Raw genomic sequence first — 20219 nt, 5'->3', positions numbered from 1 at the left:
TCAAATCCAAACTCTTCTTCTTCTTCTTCCCAGCACATCAAATGATCAGTCTGGCAACAGGAGACCCACTCAGTGGCGTGGTGTGGGTGCGCAGGGCTGCTGGAGGGTGGCAGGGAGAGAAACAGATGGAGTACGCATGCACATTCAACTGCCTAACAGCGTCCATATCACCCAAGAGATCGCAGCAGCAGAGATGAGAAAAGCAGAGTCGTTCCATTGTCTGGAGAGGCCACTTCCTGTTTCGCCCTACTAGACGCTTGGCCAATGATATAAGTAGAAAATCAGAATGCCAGCAAGGATACTTTTCCACTCCTTTCTCACCTCTCACACTCTGGCTCTTCCTTGCTCTTTCCTTCGTCTCTGAGAAATGTTCCCTGGAGCCACCCATGACATTTGCCTATGTTTCTCTCTCAGCCCAGGTCTCTTGAGGGGGCAGGTTTGATCCTTCTCCCTGCAGGAGCACCCTGGACGTCGACGTGCTATATTGGTTCAGCTCTATGCAAAATCCTTATGGCATAGAAAAAGAAGCAAGAAATGCAAGGTTTGTTTGTGAAGAGAGGCAATGCCAACTCATGCCCTTCAGTTGCACACTGGGGATAGCTCTTAATCCGCTGTGTGAAATCTAGTTTTCCTACTTACATCTCCAACTCTTCTCGCCTGTTGGAGAGAATAGCCTGCCAGATTCCTTTGCCTTTCCTTGGGGAAGAAACAGAAGGAGTCCTCAGGACTTCGGCTTTGCTGCTGATGTTACTCATTATCAAGGCCAGGATAGGTCTGGATTAGGGCTTTGTTTATTTCAAGAAGCCCTACCAAGGGGAAAATCATTGTGTTTTCAGTGGAACAATGGGGAAATCAAATGATTGTCGGAAGGAGGGCATTGGAGAGTAGAAATGAAAAATACAAAAGTCATCTGAAATGCATTTGAGGCTCCATCTCCTCCCAAATAAATGGCAGCCAGGAACTATCTAGCTTGGGGATACACAAGTTCCTTCTCTGGGTGGGGAAGTTTCTCTTACAGAATATATATATATATATTTAAAAAGTCAAAACAAAAAAAATTCCTTCCAGTAGCACCTTAAAGACCAACTAAGTTAGTTCTTGGTATGAGCTTTCGTGTGCATGCACACTTCTTCAGATACACTTCTTCAGATAAGTGTGCATGCACACGAAAGCTCATACCAAGAACTAACTTAGTTGTTCTTTAAGGTGCTACTGGAAGGATTTTTTTTGTTTTGACTATGGCAGACCAACACGGCTACCTATCTGTATTTAAAAAGTGTCTCTTAGAAATATCTTTCGTTTCCCCCTCAAAGTTCATCACAGGTTTTCTCCCAGTTGGAAACATGATCTTGAATTTCACTGATCAAGACTTTCCGGATAAATCTTTCTGCTTTGACTGAGAGATGCAAGTGGCTGATAATAATAATTTTATTTATGGAATTTATATCCTGTCCTTCTTCCTGAAGCAGCTCAGGGTGGCAGTAAGAGGGACGGGGAATTTGTGGTCACCTAGACATTCCTGGACACCAGCTTCTGTCAGTTGTTTTGCAGTTTTGGAGATCAAATGTAATTGTGTTGTTGTTTAGTCGTGTCCGACTCTTCGTGACCCCATGGACCAGAGCACGCCTGGCACTCCTGTCTTCCACTGCCTCCCGCAGTTTGGTCAAACTCATGCTGGTAGCTTTGAGAACACTGTCCAACCATCTCGTCCTCTGTCGTCCCCTTCTCCTTGTGCCCCCCATCTTTCCCAACATCAGGGTCTTTTCCAGGGAGTCTTCTCTTCTCATGAGGTGGCCAAAGTATTGGAGCCGCAGCTTCAGGATCTGTCCTTCCAGTGAGCCCTCAGGGCTGATTTCCTTCAGAATGGAGAGGTTTGATCTTCTTGCAGTCAATGGGACTCTCAAGAGTCTCCCCCAGCACCATAATTCAAATGTAATTACTTTGTTCTTTTGGAAAATAATCAAATTTGGGTCCTTCCCTTTTGGGAACAACACCGTTGAATGTTGCCATTTGGCAACCTGGAGATCCCTTTGTTTCCATGTACAGAGCCAAGTAATGCAAAATGCTGGTTTTGCCATTCTACTGAGACTTGTAGGGGGATTGATGCAGATGGGGGCCATGCACCCCTATAGTTGCAGATGACCTTGGAATGTGCAAATGAAGGAATTGAGGGGATACTCATGCAATATGCAGATGACACAAAACTGGGAGGGGTGGCTAATGCTACAGAAGACAGAATCGAGATTCAAGATGACTTTAACAGATTGGAGAACTGGGCCCAAACTAACAAAATGTATTCCAATAGGGACAAAGGTAATGTTCTGCACTTAGGCAGGAAGAACCAGCTGGACAAGTATAAGATGGGGGGATACCTGGCTTGCCAGTAGTACATGTGGAAAGGATCCAGGCGTCTTGGTGGACTGCAAGCTTAACACGAGTCGACAGTGTGATGCAGCAGCCAAAAAGCTAACGCTATTCTAGGCTGCATCCACAGAAGTCTAGTGTCCAGATCAAGGGAAGTAACACACCTGGAATACTGTGTCCAATTCTGGGTGCCACAATTTAAGAAGGATATTGACAAGCTGGAATGTGTGCAGAGGAGGGCAACCAAAATGATCAAGGGTCTGGAAACAAAACCATATGAGGAATGATTGAGGGAGCTGACTATGTTCAAGCCTTATGAGGAGGGGTCAACAAACTTTTTCAGCAGGGAGCCAGTCCACAGTCCCTCAGTCCTTGTGGGGGGGCCAGACTATATTTTTTGGGGGGAAATGAACAAATTCCTATGCCCCACAAATAACCCAGAGATGCATTTTAAATAAAAGGACACATTCTACTCATGTAAAAAGATGTAAAAACACGCTGATTCCTGGACCTTCCGTGGGCCGGATTTAGAAGGCAATTGGGCCAGATCCGGCCCCCAGGCCTTAGTTTGCCTACCCATGCTTTTGAGGAACAGTCCAGTTCAGTTATGTCTGTCGCCCTGAGCTGCTTGGAGGAAAGTTGCTATATAAATGTAATCAATCAATCAATCAATTCCCCAGCCAACAGCAGCTGTCCAGGATTGCAGAAGGGAGATGCCAAGGATTGAATCTGGGACCTTCTGCCTGCAAGGCAAGTGCCCTATCACTGAGCCATGCCCCCTCTGACCTCGCTGCAAGAGGTAACTGTTGTCGGGTGACTTGCGGGTACAAATCATTCATTCCTGGCCAGGTTTTTCCAGCTGTCACTTCAGCCTTTATGTTCCAGGGACTTTTGTGTAGGCCTCATATTAGTTTGGGCACACAACAACGTAACGGTTTGATATGTTTGCACATGAGACTCGCTTTACCCTTTCGTGCTCTCATTAGGTTAACCCTCCAACAGATTTCAAGGCCGGGAGGAACTGTTCCTTCTCCACTTAGCCAGAACATTAAACCTTTCTGCCATTATATCAGCAAATGCCGCTGAACCACACCCCCCGCATTTCAGTATTTGTGGCTCTGCCAAACGGTCTCTTCAAAGGCTGTTCAATATCACCATGAAACGCAGGTTAAAAAATGACTTTAAAGGAGCGATAGGAGTCTTAATTAACATACGATCGTAATTCTTGTTCAGAACTTTGGATGTGCCAAAATCTTACTAGGAGAAAGGTACAAAGGTTGTGTTGGCTGCTTACAGCAGCTTTTTCTGCTTGCCACCCCAACCCATTTTTCACACAGGGAGAGGCAGAAGACCAAACCTTTTAGTGGACTGCTCTGGTAATAAAATATGGGTGTTGTTGTTTAGTTGTTTAGTCGTGCCCAACTCTTCGTGACCCCATGGACCAGAGCACGCCAGGCACTCCTGTCTTCCACTGCCTCCCGCAGTTTGGTCAAACTCATGTAGATAGCTTCGAGAACACTGTACAACCATCTCGTCCTCTGTCATGCTCTTCTCCTTGTGTCCTCAATCTTTCCCAACATCAGGGTCTTTTCCAGGGAGTCTTCTCTTCTCATGAGGTGGCCAAAGTATTGGAGCCTCAGCTTCAGGATCTGTCCTTCCAGTGAGCACTCAGGGCTGATTTCCTTCAGAATGGAGAGGTTTGATCTTCTTGCAGTCCATGGGAGTCTCAAGAGTCTCTCCTCCAGCACCATATTTAAAAGTATCAATTCTTCGGTGATCTGCCTTCTTTATGGTCCAGCTCTCACTTCCAAACATCACTACTGGGAAAACCATAGCTTTCACTATACGGACCTTTGTTGGCAAGGTGATGTCTCTGCTTTTTAAGATGCTGTCTAGGTTTGTCATTGCTTTTCTCCCAAGAAGCAGGCGTCTTTTAATTTCATCACTGCTGTCACCATCTGCAGTGACCATGGAGCCCAAGAAATAAAATCACTCACTTGCCTCCATTTCTTTCCTTTCTATGGGTAGGGAACCTCTTTTTGGTGTGAAGGCCACGTTCCCTTTTCGTCAACTTTCTGAGGGCTAAGAGCCAGTGTTAGGCAGGGCCATGGAATAACAGAATTGTAGAATTGGAAGGAACCTGAGGGTCATCTAGTCCAACCCCCTGCAATGCAAGAATCTCAGCTAAAGCATCCATGACAGATGGCCAGAAGCAGGAAAAAGCACCACATGTCCATTTTACTGGTATTCCGCATAGGGGAGTTGCTACAGCTCCTCTGGGTTCCCCCCTTTTTTGAACCTTCTCCTGCTATGCAATGTCCTTTTCTGAGGTGAGCTTCCCAGAACTACTCATTGGGTGGAGGAGAGCCGTCCTGGTCCCTCCCAACTGTTTGCTAAGTGAAATTATTGATGAATTGTAATTGTTAAATAAAGGTTGCAGGCAAATAGGGTTGGTACTCGTCCCTAGAAAAATGGGATCACCCCATCCTATAACCCCTGTCTTGTTTGGAGTTCAAACGGGATGCCCTTTTTCCTGTAGTCGAGTTCGGTCGGCACAAAATGGTGGTTGTGTCGCTGTTGGTGCAGTTGATGAAGAGCCTGTCCTGGCACAAGTGGCAATAGAGAGAAGAGGGAAGGAGCGACCTCCTCTCTTTCCTTCGTTCTCTCCTTCATTCCCTCTCACTGGTGCTCCTCCTCAGCTGCCGCACTCCAGTCTAGCATGATGTGGGTCCACTGCCGCTTGGCCACTTCCGCGGGTGGTGCTGTGGTCTAAACCACTGAGCATCTTGGGCTCGCTGATCAGAAGGTTGGCGGTTCAAATACCAGCGATAGGGTGAGCTCCTGTTGCTCTGTACCAGCTCCTGCCAACCTAGCAGTTTGAAAGCATGCCAGCGCAAGTAAGATAAATAGGTACCACTGTGGCGGGGAGGTAAGCAGCGTTTCTGTGTGCTCTGGCTTCCGTCACAGTGTCCCGTTGCGCCAGAAGCGGTTTAGTCATGCTGACCACATGGCCTGGAAAGCTGTCTGTGGACAAACATCAGCTCCCTCGGCCTGAAAGCGAGATGAGCAATGCAGCACCATAGTCACCTTTGACTGGACTTAACCGCACAGGGGTCCTTTACTGTTTTACCTGTTCTAAGTGTATACAGTTCTAGCTGTGGCAAAGAAACATTGGTGTACAGGTAGGGTTGTTCTGTAAGCAATCTAATTTCTTCTGTAAGTTTTTCAACTGTTACGGAAATTACGGCGGGGGGGGGCACATCTTTAAAGTTTTCCTCAGGGTCCCTTCCATCTCTATGATTGTATGAAATAGAAGTAAAACTGTACATACATATGGATAGTTGCTGTAAGAATATATAACTTAATATAGGCGCACGTGGCAAGAGCATGCCTCTTCCAAAACAGAGAGAGTCTGGCCTTATTTCGTGTGAAATAAGGGATGCGGGTGGCGCTGTGTTCTTAACCACTGAGCCTCTTGGGCTTGCCAATCAGAAGGTTGGCAGTTTGAATCCCCGTGACGGAGTGAGCTCCTATTGCTCTGTCCCAGCTCCTGCCAACCTAGCAGTTTGAAAGCACACCAGTGCAAGTAGATAAATAGGTACCACTGTGGCGGGAAGGTAAACGGCATTTCTGTGCACTCTGGTTTCCATCATAGTGTTCGGTTGCGCCAGAAGCAGTTTGGTCATGCCGGCCACATGACCTGGAAAGCTGTCTGTGGACAAATGCCAGCTCCCTTGGCCTGAAAGCAAGATGAGCCCCGCAACCCCATAGTCGCCTTTGACTGGACTTAACCGTCCAGGGGTCCTTTACCTTTACCCCCTCCACCACCCTGACCTGACCTCTCTTTCTCCTCCCTCCCTCCTCTTCTGTGCTCAAGTCTCTTCCTCTGCCAGCGTGGGCGAGAGACTGGAACTGCAGGTCCAGTTGCCCATGTGAACTGGCCGTCTACCCCTGCCCCTGCCTGTCTACATGAGTCGGGGGGGGGGAGAGCAAGACCAGGGGGGAGAGGGAGGCAGGAGGCCGAATGTGGGGAACCACCCCTCCACAAAGGGGGGGAAGGGTTTGGTGTCATGAGAGTGTGTCCCTCAAATTGTCTTTTATTTTGTCTGACCAAAAATGGCAACTCCACAGCCAAGTGGTAATTCAAGACAGGTGAAGCTCACTGGATGCCCTTGTGCATATCACCGAGTCAGTGTTCATGTAGTGCTAAACCAAACTATTTGTTGTTGTTTAGTCATGTCCGACTCTTCGTGACCCCATGGGCCAGAGCACGCCAGGCACTCCTGTCTTCCACTGCCTCCCATAGTTTAGTCAAACTCATGCTGGTAGCTTCGAGAACACTGTCCAACCATCTCGTCCTCTGTCGTCCCCTTCTCCTTGTGCCCTCCATCTTTCCCAACATCAGGGTCTTTTCCAGGGAGCCTTCTCTTCTCATGAGGTGGCCAAAGTATTGGAGCCTCAGCTTCAGGATCTGTCCTTCCAGTGAGCACTCAGGGCTGATTTCCTTCAGAATGGAGAGGTTTGATCTTCTTGCAGTCCATGGGACTCTCAAGAGTCTCCTCCAACACCATAATTCAAAAGCATCAATTCTTCGGCGATCAGCCTTCTTTATGGTCCAGCTCTCACTTCCATACATCACTACTGGGAAAACCATAGTTTTAACTATACGGGCCTTTGTTGGCAAGGTGATGTCTCTGCTTTTTAAGATGCTGTCTAGGTTTGTCATTGCTGCAACGTATCTAGGGATCAGCCTTCTTCATGGTCCAGCTCTCACTTCCATACATAGAAACCAAACTATAGCTTTGCATAATTTGCAGCTGTCTTGTTCCTTCCTACTAGTACCTACGCCATGGTTTGTCTGTCGCAAGTTAGCCATGAGCAGGAAGCCAAGAATAAAATTCTGTTACAGGTGGTGGTTTGTTTGGAGTGAGATAAACCAAGACCCCATGTTTGCATGTAATGCTAAGCCAAACCAACACTTAGCTCCCAGTAGCATGGCAGGGGCTGTGAAGAAGCAAGGAGGCCACAATTTTCAGCATATTTACACTTAACGAAAGTTGGAGAAATTCAGTCCTGGGGGCAATTGCAGCCCTCTAGGAGGCCTCTGTCTGGCCCAGCCCCCCACATCCTCCCTCCTCCTCCTCCTCTTCTCCTTCTCCTCGCCTCCTCCTCCTCCTCAAGCTCGGTGACGGTGGAACTGGAGCAGGGAAAAGGGATATTCTGGAATGATCTCTGTAATTCCAGGATGTCCCGGTGAAATCAGGACACTTGAAGGGTATGAATCTTCACTGTTTCCAGGCACTGCTCCAAGTCTTGTTTGTCACCTATGAAGGCCTCCTTGACTTGAGCAACCAGGTTACATGAAAGACCACCTTCTCCCATGCACACTGGCCTCCGATTCATGCTCTTTTCTCTGCGCCAGCAACCTTTGAGGCAAGTTTGGCAGAGATTTGAGACAGGGCCTTCTTAGTGGCTGCACCTTGGCTCTGGAATTCCCTCCCGAAGGAGGTGGTTTTCCTGTCTGGTGACTTTCCACTGCCAGGTAAAGACATATCATTGTCATTATTCAGACTGCCATTATTCAGACCTATACAGTAGCACCTCGTTGTGAGTCTGCCCCATTTAGCGTCCATTTCGTGGAACGTCCGCAGCAAACCTAGAAGTATCGCAACGGCAGAAGCGCAAAACCGCTCACACGCCTGTGCAGAGCAGTGCTTTGTCAAGTGTCCCTTTCGTCAAGCGTCCGGGGCTCCGGAACAGATCCTGGACTCAAAACAAGGTATCACTGTAGTCAGTAAAGGTGCCTGTGGTGTGTTCTCCTTAACTGGTTTTCATTGGTTGGCCATCTTATATATGTGGTTATATTCGGACTGTTTGTTGTGTATTTATTTCCTTACCACAGCTAGCCATACGTCCGTGATTAGCGTCTGGGGGGATTTTGGGAAATTGGCAAAATGTCCCCCCAAAAACCTCAACAGCTTCTTGTGTCTGGATTTTTACTTCCTGGAATATAGTAACCCTACTCTTGAGTGCCATTGATATAGAAACAATCTACTATGTAGGGTTGTTGTGAAAATCAGTTGTGGGGCAGACAGGACAAGTTAATAAATGCTTCCCCGCCGAGGAAGGTTGGACTAAAAATGTAATAAGCAAATTTAGCAAGAGGCGGAGTCATGGTTTGGGATGAAACAGGGGTGGAAGTGGGGTCAACAAGGGTGTTACTAAAGAGGTGGGTTAACACACTTTGCAAGGATGGGGGTACAGCTCCTTCCTGACCCCCTCAGGCAATCAACTTAAGCCTTGAAGCATGAGATTTGATTACACTTTATCGTTGCTTTATCTTCCATAGTGACAAATGCTATTAACAGCCGCGCAGCAACTTATTCACGGTGAACAATATAACAATAATACCTATACCCGGGTTAACCATGCAGGAAATGTCACTTGCAAATTATCATTTCCAATTATCCAGTATTAATTTAAGGGACACAGTTATCAGTCCGGTTACAATATTCTTTTCATTATATGACCTTCTCTGTTCAAGAAAAGATGGCTTGCTTGCTTTATTTCACTGGTGTGTGTGTGTGTGTGTGTGTGTACGCACATTACTTTCCCTTTTTTAAAAAAAAGAGCACAATGTTAATACAGATCGCTGTGTTCTTTTCCCAGAAATAGTTCCTCACTAATTTAGGAGGTTTTATTCCCCCACCAGCCAAAAAAGTTATTTATTTAATTATCAGAAATAGTTTTTAGCATGGGTGTAAAAATTAATGGGGGAAAACCAACAACAAGGTGGTTTGCATCATAAAACCCAATACAATACAATAACAGTAACACTGATGGCTATTCAAAGTTCAGCAGACCAAATGCTAAGGAAAAGCAGTGCAGAGTAGTGGTTAGTGTTGGACTAGGACCTGGGAGACCAGGGTTCAAATCTGCAATGCACTCTATGTGGGGCTACCTTTGAAGGTGACCCGGAAACTACAACTAATCCAGAATGTGGCAGCTAGACTGGTGACTGGGAGCAGTCGCCGAGACCACATAACACCGGTCTTGAAAGACCTACATTGGCTCCCAGTACGTTTCTGAGCACAATTCCAGGTGTTAGGGCTGACCTTTAAAGCCATAAACGGCCTCAGTCCAGTATATCTGAAGGAGCATCCCCACCCCCATTGTTCTGCCCGGACACTGAGGTCCAGCTCCGAGGGCCTTCTGGCGGTTCCTTCCTTGCAAGAAGTGAGGTTACAGGGAACCAGACAGAGGGCCTTCTCGGTAGTGGCACCCGCCTTGTGGAACACCCTCCCACCAGATGTCAAAGAGAAGAACAACTACCAGACTTTTAGAAGACATCTGAAGGCAGCCCTCTTTAGGGGAGCTTTTATTGTTTAACAAACTATTTTAATACTTTGTTGGAAGCCCGCCAGAGTGGCTGGGAAAACCCAGCCAGATGGGTGGGGTATAAATAAATAATAATAATAATTATTATTATTATTATTATTATTATTATTATTATTATTATTACTATTATTACTATTATTATTATTATTATTATTATTATTATTATTATTATTATTTTATTATTACACTTGGCCATGAAGCTCATTGGGTGGCCTTGGGCCAGTCACCAGTTTTCTGCCTAACCTACCTGGAAGGGCTGTGGTGCGGATAAAATGAGGAGGAGGACCATGTGCTTCCCTGGCTGTAGAGTGCCTTCCCTTGTGAGGACCACCTGTCTCCATCATTACTGAGTTTCAGGAGGAAATGGAAAGCATCCATGTTCGTCAAGGCATCCGATGTCTGAAGAATCCCATTCCTGGCATCCCAACGATAATCGGAGGAAGATTGTCTCCGGCTGCTTATAGAATACTTAATTGTAACTGATTTTAGATGTTTCTAACTGTACTTGTTTTTAGAATGTTTAAAATTAATAATAATAATAATAATAATAATATACCTAACCCGAGGTACCACTGCACAGTGGTACCTCGGGTTAAGAAATTAATTCGTTCTGGAGGTCTGTTCTTAACCTGGAACTGTTCTTAATCTGAAGGACCACTTCAGCTAATGGGGCCTCCTGCTGCCGCTGGGCCACCGCTGCACGATTTCTGTCCTCATCCTGAAGCAAAGTTCTTAACCCAAGGTGCTATTTCTAGGTTAGCAGAGTCTGTAACTTGAAGCGTATGTAACCTGAAGCGTATGTAACCCGAGGTACCACTGTACCACCCTATACCCAAAGGTCTCAGGGCGGTCCACAGAAAAGATCCACCACAATATACATAATCAAAATAAAAACAACAACCCAATAACACCCCCCCCCAAAAAAGAGCCACATTTTTAAAGGGTATAGGATAGGCTTCCTCAACCGTGGCCCTCCAGGTGTTTTGAGACTACAATTCCCATCATCCCTGACCACTGGTCCTCCTAGCTAGGGATCATGGGAGTTGTAGGCCCAAAACATCTGGAGGGCTGAGGTTGAGGAAGCCTGGTATAGGATGTCAATCAGGTCAACCAAAGGCCTGGTTAAAAAGAAACGTTTTTGCCTGGTACCTAAAGGTGTATCATGAAGGCACCAGGCGAACTTCCCTGGGGAGAGCATCCCAGAGATGGGGAGCCACTGCAGAGAAGGCAGCGCATTTTAAAACGCTGCTTTGTTTTTGTTTTAGATTGGTGCATCCGCCTGCCAACCTGAGCATCTTGGGAAAGAGTGGTGGTATATAAATTCAATAATAATAATAATAATAATAATAATAATAATAATAATAATAATAATTTATTATTTATACCCCGCCTATCTGGCTGGGTTTCCCCAGCCACTCTGGGCTGCTTCCAACAAAATATTAAAATGCAATAGTCTATTAAACATTAAAAGCTTTCCTGAACAGGGCTGCCTTCAGATGTCTTCTAAAAGTCTGGTAGTTGTTTGACATCTGGTGGGAGGGCGTTCCACAGGCTGGGCGCCACCACCGAGAAGGCCCTCTGCCTGGTTCCCTGTAACTTGGCTTCTCGCAGCGAGGGAACCGCCAGAAGGCCCTCGGCATTGGACCTCAATAAATAATGAAAAAAGAAATTCAGGCTCTGAGCCTTGGTAATAAATTAGATGGCGATGATATTGTTCTGGGGCTGGGAGGAGGGACTGCTACATTCTGAATTCTTTCAACAAGCATAAGCTCATTTGTGGTTACTGGGCTCGGAGCGATTACTCCTGCAAGCAGACCCGGCTGTGTCGTACAAGCAAACCACGTGCCTCTTTGCTCCTTCTTCCTCCCCCCCCCCTTTCAGTTTGTGGCTGGCTCTGTGTTTAACGCAAAGAAAGGAGTTAACAAAACAAAGCAAAATTGAATGACTGCATCACACCTTGAAGGAGATGAGGAAGCCAGATAAGGAGCTCTGGGTGTTTATCTTTGACAGCCATTATAATACGGAATTAGATAGAAATGTAATGAAATCCCTCTGATGACATATTCTCCACAGACACACACACACATAAACTTTCTCTTTGTAATAGCGGTTGGCTGAGGAGCTGGCAAGGCGAGGAGATGAGGCTTGGAAATGGTGATCGCTGCCCAGAAGCCCCTTAAAAGGAAGGGGGCTGCAGTCAGCAAGAAAAAGTCGGACACCTGTCTTGAATTACCACTTGGCTGTGGAGTTGCCATTTTTGGTCAGACAAAATAAAAGACAATTTGAGGGACACACTCTCATGACACCAAACCCTTCCCCCCCCCTTTGATAAGAACATTTTATTTATTTAATTTTTTTAAATGGGTATATCAAATTGATCTCAAGGCACGGATAAAAGAATACATGAAATCAATCATTACATTACTAAAACAAGAACAGATCATGCCATGAACACACAGTCTTAAAAAACACAGTGGTTGATTCACTTACTATAGCACAGTGGAGAGTCAAGCGAATCTGAGAAAATAAGCAGGCCTTAACCTATTACTCAAACGGAGCTAAAGTTGGTACCAGATGGACCTTGGAAGGAAGATAACTCCACAGTTGGGGTGCCACTACAGAGAAGACCCTGCTTGGTCAGGATATAAGAAGAGTGGTACTGGATCAGGTCAAAGGTCTATCTAGGCTACCATTTTGTTCTCACAGTGGCCAACTAGATGCCCGTGAGAAGCCTACAAGCAGGTTTCGAGACTCACTTGTGATCCCCAGAAACTCAGATGAGCTATAGATAGATCTAGTATGTAATCTGAGCAGATATCCAGTTCACTATGTTGAACCCTGCCTCATAAATTATCTGGAACAGAGCTGAAATTATTATTGTTTAGGAAGTGAGAGTGTGAGAAAATTGCACTTTGCTTTTTACCTTGGACTTCAAAAATCTGGCTATTTTGATTGGTCAAGTGGCCAAACAAAAGTCGACATCAGCTTTGCTTAAGTTCTGTTGAGAGTCACCTTTCTGATGCGCCTCAATATTGACTACTAATGCATGCCAGCTGTCAGATCCTGTCAAATGTTGACAGCCTCTGGTTAGATACCATCAAATACCAACTGCTGCTGCATGTTAGCTGTCAGATATCATCTGCTACATATCAGATACTGTGAAATACTGTCAATTACATGTCAGTTGTCAAGATACCATGAAGAACTGATTGCTATACGATCAGATCCTGATTGCCACACAAGGCTTGGCGAGTAATTCAGTTCAGCTTGCATTCCATTGCAGACTTACCTAATTGGCAGTTCTTGAAGCAACGTGGGAACTGAAATGCATCTTCTATCATCTCTCTCTCTCTTCTACCTACCTACCTACCTACCTACCTACCTACCATCATCTGTCTATCTATCATCTATCTATATCTATCTATCATCTATCTATCTATCTATCATCTATCTATCTATCTATCTATCTATCTATCTATCTATCTATCTATCTATCATCTATCTATCTATCATCATCTATCTATCATCTATCTATCTATCTATCTAATCATCTATCTATATCTATCTATCTATCTATCTATCTATCTATCTATCTATCATCTATCTATCTATCTATCTATCTATCTCTATCTATCATCTATCTATCTATCTATCATCTATCTATCTATCTATCTATCTATCTATCTATCATCTATCTATCTATCTATCTATCTATCATCTATCTATCTATCTATCTATCTATCTATCTATCTATCTATCTATCTATCATCTATCTATCTACAGTTGTGCCCCGCAAGACGAATGCCTCGCAAGACGAAAAACTCACTAGATGAAAGGGTTTTCCGTTTTTTGAGTCGTTCCGCAAGTCGAATTTCCCTATGGGCTTGCTTCGCAAGACGAAACGTCTTGCGAGTTCTTGCAAGTTTGTTTCCTTTTTCTTAAAGCCGCTAAGCCGCTAAGCCGTTAATAGCCGCTAAGCCGCTAATAGCCGCTAAGCCGCTAAGCCGTTAATAGCCACTAAGCCGCTAATAACCGCTAAGCCGCTAAGCCGCTAATAGCCGTGCTTCGCAAGACGAAAAAACCGCAAGACGAAGAGACTCGCGGAACGGATTAATTTCGTCTTGCGAGGCACCACTCTATCTATCATCTATCTATCTATCTATCTATCTATCTATCTATCTATCTATCATCTATCATCTATCTACAGTATCTATCTATCATCTATCTATCTATCTATCTATCTATCTATCTATCTATCTATATCTATCTTGCATTTCTTTCTTTGAATTTTGCAGTGAAGTTCTCCAACCAAACAAATGTATGTTGGGGAAAAGGGCACATAAGCCTACAGGAAGGCGCAAAGGAGGATGTGAGCACACTAGTACTCTCCCCACTTGTGAGAACCTGTATGGCATAGTGGCTAGAGTGTCAGACTAGGACCTGGGAGACCAGGGTTCAAATCTCCACTTGGCCATGAAGCTCCCTGGGTGACCTTGGGCCAGTCACTGTCTCTCAGCCTAACCTACCTCACAGGGTTGTCATGAGGATATAATATGAAGCGGAGAACCATGTACACCGCCCTGAGCTCTGGAGAAGTTTCAAGTCGTTTAACAGTCAATCCCTCTTCCCAGGGAATTCTGGGAACAGAAGCTCTGGGAGGGGAATAGGGGTCTCCTAGCAATTCTGAGACCCTTCCTAAACTACAGGTCCCAGAATTCTCTTCGAGTAGAACTGTTGAAAGTGGTATTGTCCCACTCTGGAAGAATGGCAGATGCAACTGATAGACTATATGGAATTGGCAGAAATGACTGGCAGAATCCGAGACCTGGGAGAAGAGCTAGTGGAAGAGGATTGGAAGAAATTTAAAGACTACTTGCAAAAGTATTGTAAATTGTATGAATGCTAGAAGGATGCGGGATATAAAGATAATATGGTATTAGTGATATAGTTGAAAGGAGTATGTAAAAAATGGTTTACAGAACAAAGGTGAAGTCAGAATAATATTATGTCAAACTTAAATAATATGAAAAAATGGGGAAAATTGGAGGCATAATAGTTGAAATGTATAATATGAAATAAGATTTGAAAGAAGGGGAGGTATTGCTGAATAAGATTGTGTAAAAGGGAACACAGAAAAGGGAGATGTGAGGGAGTCTGGAAGGAAGATTATGAGAATAATATCTAAGAAACTGGTTTTTTCCCCTATGTCTTTTTTATGTCTTTTTTCTTTTGTTTTTCTCTATTGTGTTTTTCTGTTTTTTGGATAGAAGGGGATGGTGTTTTTTCTTCTTCTTTTGTACCCTGTTTTGTGAAGCTTGTTTTATTGTTTGAAACTTTAATAAATATCTTTAAAAAAAGAAAAAAAAGAATGGTATCGTACAGGGTCGTACTTCATGCAACAGCACTGTGAATATATACAAGGAGAGGCCTTTATTTTTGCATTGTTTATATTTTACTATAGCACTATACATCGAAAGCGCTATGATACCACTTTAAACAGTCATGGCTTCCCCCAAAGAATCCTGGGAGCTGTAGTTTATGAAGGGTGCTGAGAGATGCTAGGAGACTCCAGTTCTGCTCACAGAGCTCCAATTCCTAGAGTGGCTTAAAAGTCAGTCCTTCCCAAGGAGCTCTGTGAATTGTAGCTCTGTGGGGGGAATCAGGGCCTCCTAACAACTCTCAGCATCCTTAAGAAACTACACTTCCCAGGATACTTTGGGATGGGGGAAGCCATGACTGTTTAAACCTTAGTTGGAAACCGAAGCCTGTCAATTACCAGCAGACTTTTGATTGGCTGCAGGCCTCCAATAGGGTGCCTCGGTCACTGAAGGCACCCCCTTATCCGTGCAGGTGCCTTATCAAAAGACCCGATAGGATGTGAAAGAGGAGGAAGAAAATCCCTCGAATTAAGTTCAAGTATAAAATTCAAGCTAGGAGCTTAAAGAACTGCTCAGGCAGTGGAGTGATGGCATGCAAAATGAGAATCCCGGAAGCGAGATAGGAGAGATGGGGGAATAAGAAGGAGGTTTAGATTCAGATGAATGCAAAATCCAGGTGCATCTCTCCTTAAGCTGCTCATCCACTCTGACTTGTCCATCTTCAAAATGCCCCCCCCCCTTAAATATGCAGAAAGCCTTTTCTCTGCCTGTAGTTGCCAAGGTAGTACAGAGCGAAGCACATCTGATTTCGCCCCCCCACCCTAAAACCTGGGATTACTCTCCCAAGCTCCTTTTCTGTATCACATCATGAAAAATCATTTCGGCGGAACCAGACCTATTACTTATTTCCCTTCCTTTTCGTTTGTGCTGGGCGGCGGGGGGGGGGGGGGAGGGAGCGAGAACCCAGCTCTCGCTGTATCTGTGCTCTGTCTGCTAGGATAAGGCCACTGCGTGAACAAAACAGAGCAGAGGACTATCAAAGCTGGACGCTGGAAGATTCAGGACAGATAAAGAAAGCACTTCCTCGCACAGCACCAAGTTAAACTATGGAACTTGCTCTCGCAGAAGGCAGTGGTGGCCACCAACCTAGATAGCTGTACAAGAGGATTGGGGAAATTCATGGAGGGCTGTTGATAGCAATTAGCCACGAGGGCTGTGCTCTGCCTCTGCAATAGCTCCCTTTTGATTCCTTTTTTTAAAAAATGACCCTATTTTTCGCTCCATAGGGCGCACCAGACCATAGGGTGCACCTAGTCTGGGGTTGTGGTGCTCATCTCGCTTTACTGGCTGAGGGAGCCGGCGTACAGCTTCTGGGTCATGTGGCCAGCATGACTAAGCCACTTCTGGCGAACCAGAGCAGCGCACGGAAACGCCGTTTACCTTCCCACCGGAGCGGTACCTATTTATCTACTTGCACTTTGACGTGCTTTCGAACTGCTAGGTTGGCAGGAGCAGGGAATGAGCAATGGGAGCCCACCCTGTCATGGGGTTTCAAACCGCTGACCTTCTGATCGGCAAGCCCTAGGCCATATTAGACAGCCTCTGTCTTCATTTTGCTGTTTCTGTGACGGCTTCTTACTATTCTAAGCTCCTTCACTGCAAAAGGTTTGGCTGCAGGTCTGCTGATACCATACCAAATGGAAACAGTTTTGCGATTCCTGTATTGGTGACCTTCCTTTAATTGAAGGTGGGATGTATGGGTTGTTGTTTTTTGTTTTCCCCACGCCCTTCAGCAATACTGGAAGCTCCCCGCGAATGGGCAAGGTTGAAATCTCAATTTGGAAATGCAATGAGTCGTTATTTTGCAGTTAGTTTACTACTTAGCCTTCTGTTTTATTTTACAAAATTGAAGTCAGGGGATCCTAAGCCCCTTTCATTTGGGGGGGGGGGGCACCTGAGTTGGTAGGCAATTCCAGCTTACTGGGAGAGGTCAAATGGGTGCCTGTGATAAGACTTGTGGCTAAATGTACTGGTGTCAAGGTGCATTATTTACTGGCAACAGCGAACTGAAAAACGGAGTGTTCAAATTAAACCCTTAATGCTTTATGCCTTTTATGGAAAAGTTGCAATGCAATGTGTGTGTGTGTGTCTGTATGTATGTGTGATCTCAATATATATTTTTTTTAGATCTTTGTTTAAATTTCTAAATTTGCAAGCCTTTTGCAGTATGTCTTTCTCTGGTTTACATCAGGATAACCATGGAATTTCCCCAGCTTCTGCCATTGTGGCTTAGAATTCTGGGTAATTCAAGAACAGATTAGAATGCTACATGATGGTTTGGGGGCACTGTGGCAATGAGTGAAGAAGAAGAGTTTGGATTTGAGATCCCGCTTTATCACTACCCGAAGGAGTCTCAAAGCGGCTAACAATCTCCTTTGCCTTCCTCCCCCACAACAAACACTCTGTGAGGTGAGTTGGCCTGAGAGTCTTCAAAGAAGTGTGACTGGCCCAAGGTCACCCAGCAGCTGCATGTGGAGGAGCGGGGAAGCGAACCCGGTTCCCCAGATTACGAGTCTACTGCTCTTAAGGTTGTTTTCTGCTGCTCCAGAGAAGCGGACACAGAGCAATGGATCCAAACTACAAGAAAGAAGATTCCACCTAAACATTAGGAAGAACTTCCTGACAGTAAGAGCTGTTTTACCCACAGCGCCACCCGCGTCCTATTTCCACAGTAGTTTGCCTTAAAAAAAAATCTTTGTGAAAATTACAGTGGTACCTTGGGTTACATACGCTTCAGGTTACAGACACTTCAGGTTACAGATATCCGCTAACCGAGAAATAGTACCTCCTGTCAATAACTTTGCTTCAGGATGAGAACAGAAATCACACGGTGGCAGTGTGGCAGCAGCAGGAGGCCCCATTAGCTAAAGTGGTGCTTCAGGTTAAAAACAGTTTCAGGTTAAGAACGGACCTCCGGAACGAATTAAGTACTTAACCCGAAGTACCACTGTAATCATAATTGTAGTACACATTTCTTCTAATCTATTCATATCGTTGTGTGACATTTTGGTCAACATGCACATTTTTTAAAGTAGTTGTCCCCTATATAATGCATTTTTGTATTTTGTTTTCACGAATGTATGAATTTTCATGAATTTTCTTTCCCCCCCCCACTATATGCAATTTTGTATATTGTTCTTTGGGTTGCAGAACTGCTTGAGGGTTTCCCTTAATGGGTATCTGGTCAGCTACTGTGAAAACAGGATGCTGGACTAAATGGGTCATTGGCCTCATCCAGCAGGACTCTTCTCCCATTCTTGGCAAAATGACGAGAAGTGCAAATTTTGAGGGAAAGCTGCATTTTGGTTCACACCGAATCATACAATTTTAAGAGTGAGAAGGGACAACGGGGGTCATCTTGTTTCAAATTAAGGTAAAGATAAAGGGACCCCTGACCATTAGGTCCAGTCGTGACTGACTCTGGGGTTGCGGCGCTCATCTCGCTTTATTGGCCGAGGGAGCCGGCATACAGCTTCTGGGTCATGTGGCCAGCATGACTAAGCCACTTCTGGCAAACCAGAGCAGCGCACGGAAACGCCGTTTACCTTCCCGCCAGAGCGGTACCTATTTATCTACTTGCACTTTGACGTGCTTTCGGACTGCTAGGTTGGCAGGAGCAGGGACCGAGCAACAGGAGCTCACCCCGTCGCAGGGATTTGAACTGCCGACCTTCTGATCAGCAAGCCCAAGAGGCTCAGTGGTTTAGACCAGTGTTTCCCAACCTTTTTTGGGCAAAGGCACACTTGTTTCATGAAAAAAATCTCGAGGCACACCACCATTACAGCCCCGTGACGTCAGCGCGCAGCGTCACGCCGGGAGGGACGCACGAAAGTGTAAGTTTCAATTTTTCCCCCTCCCCCTTGCCTTCCTTCTGTGCCAACCGCCAAAAAGCCAAGAAAAAAGCCAAGACTTTAGGGCAGCAGGTCGACACGGAAGAAGCTCCTACCTAAGGACAGGTGCGACGGCCGTGTCCTCTTCTGCCACACTTGGCAGCCCTGCCTCACGGTCGTGACTCCCACCCTGATTTCTCCCCGCAGGTCGAGCGGCACAGGCAGCCCAATGTGTCCAGCCCAGACACAAGCCCCGCTTCCCCACTCTAGATCCTGAATGCGACCAAGTGCTCTGGACTCCCGAGCAGGGTGGGAAAGAGGACTCGCATCTGGTAGCCTCCGGGCTCCTCGCCTGCTCGAGGGATGGCATTGCAGGCAAGCTGCCGGCCGTCGCCATCGCCGCCCCCTCATGCGAGTGGACCTGCCCGGAGTGGTGGGCCGGGGGAGGCTCGCTCTCTGTGGGGATGTGGCCCGCACGCGTGGCCCCGCTTCCTCCTGCCCAGGGCTGAGCTCCTTACCCGCGATCTCGGTCTCACGCACGCGGATCCCACTTATTCTGAAGCTCGCACCACTAGCCGGGGCTCTCACACCGTGCCAGGGCGAGGCGGCGCGGCCCACTGACGTCATCGCGGCTCACCGCCGCCCTCAACTTCCCTGTTCCCTCCCCTCCCTCGGGTCGCCGTGGTTACCGAGGACTGCAAGCTGCTCGGGCGAGCGTGGGGCATTAAGTGGGAGAAGGAAAATTAAAATTAAAACTCGCCTGAAGGCCGCCTCTCTGGATACAGTGGTGCCTCGCAAGACGAAATTAATTCGTTCCGCAAGTCTCTTCGTCTTGCGAGTTTTTCGTCTTGCGATGCACGGTTTCCCATAGGAATGCATTGAAAATCAATTAATGCGTTCCTAGGGAAACCGCCTTCAGACCAGGTCCGGGGACAGTCTGTCCCCCGACCTCTTCTGAAGGCTGGGGGGGGGGGGACAAGGGCTTTTCTTCCCACCCCCAGCATTTTAAAAAACCCCGGGACAGCGGAGGACTTCTCCGCTGTCCGGGGCAATCTTAAAATGCTGGCGGGTGGCATTTTAAAATCGCCCGGGACAGCGGAGGACTTCTCCGCTGTCCGGGGCGATTTAAAAGCCCCTGGGAAGGCAGGCAGGGGGGACAAAGATTTTCGCCCCCCGCCCGCCTTCAGAA

This window comes from Podarcis muralis, chromosome 10, assembly GCF_964188315.1.
Source record: "Podarcis muralis chromosome 10, rPodMur119.hap1.1, whole genome shotgun sequence".
Lineage (NCBI taxonomy): Eukaryota > Metazoa > Chordata > Lepidosauria > Squamata > Lacertidae > Podarcis > Podarcis muralis.
Note: the sequence above shows the minus strand (reverse complement) of the source record.